The sequence below is a fragment of the Dama dama genome, chromosome 17 (genome assembly GCF_033118175.1).
Source record: "Dama dama isolate Ldn47 chromosome 17, ASM3311817v1, whole genome shotgun sequence".
NCBI classification, from domain to species: domain Eukaryota; kingdom Metazoa; phylum Chordata; class Mammalia; order Artiodactyla; family Cervidae; genus Dama; species Dama dama.
In genome coordinates this window covers 9835274-9836477 of record NC_083697.1, presented here as the reverse complement: position 1 = coordinate 9836477, position 1204 = coordinate 9835274, and positions in this window count along the sequence as shown.

Genomic DNA, 1204 nt, shown 5'->3' with positions numbered 1-1204 from the left:
TTGGGTTCTAGGAGTGCTGGATAACCAATCCTTATGTATGTATCCCCAGCTGAGTGAGCTTTTTAATTAATGAGTGGTTTCCCTACGCAACTTCTGCACAATATAAGGACTCACCTCCACCATTCCTGTAAGTTGCCTGAGAAGTTTGAAGCTGGCTGAAAGGAGTTGTATCCCTTATCTTAAAAGATGAAAACTCTCATATGAGATCTTCATTTTTATTCTGGCAAAACACTGTTAAAATAGCAAACTGGAGGAGAGAGATTAGGTCAGCCTTTAATTATCGAGTCCAAATCTCCTCAGTGTCTTTGGACTAAGCAAAATCTTTCCAGTGACTTTCATCTGGGAGATCCAAGTGCCTCTTCTTGAACTTAAGTTCAAGGAAAACCTACTCCTTATAGTGAGAATTTTAACAACTACTGAAATAAAACTCAGGATCATCAACCAAGATAGGAGATCCAAGATCAGGAGAGAGTCACCTAAAGTCTTCTAGATTCACCAAAGAGATGGATGGGCACAAGCGTCCTTGCTGGATCCAAGGCTCTGAATCTTTGTAGAGTTCAGGCCAAAGGGAAAAAGATGTTCTTAATGTCACTAAGACTGTCAACTGAAAAAGAAAAAAAAAAAAAAAAAAAAGCACAATTTACGAATTGTGAGTTCAATTCCACTTAGAGTCATTCAAGACCTTAGCCAGGGAGACAGCATCTCAGACAGCCCCAAGGAGCTGCTCTCAAAAGCAGCCAGAATATATATGGTTTTGGCTAGGGAATATGTGCAAACACATCTCAGTAAAGGTTATTGCTAATCACAAGGATCAGATATCTCAGTTAATTATGTTAGGTTTTGTATGTATGGGAAGATTCAATAATCTGGATTCATTAATTTTCTTCCCCCCGAGGTGTTTCTAACTACCTAAAGGGTTGGTTTTTCCAAAACACAGAGTGCCTTATCATAGTATACATCTTGAATGCATTTCAGAGTGCCCTGCTTATCATTGACTGTAGTGGCTCACAGTTTAATCCTTGTAGAACCAGGTAGTGAGCAACATTCTTTGTTTTACACAAATTTGCTGTTGTAGCCCTATATTTTCCTCTGGTTATGTCCTTTTCATTTCATAACAAATTATATGGGATGATGGAAAACCAGTTTTATTTGAGGATGTTATAGATTTAAGCAACTCATCAACCTGTATTCTCTAACCACCATT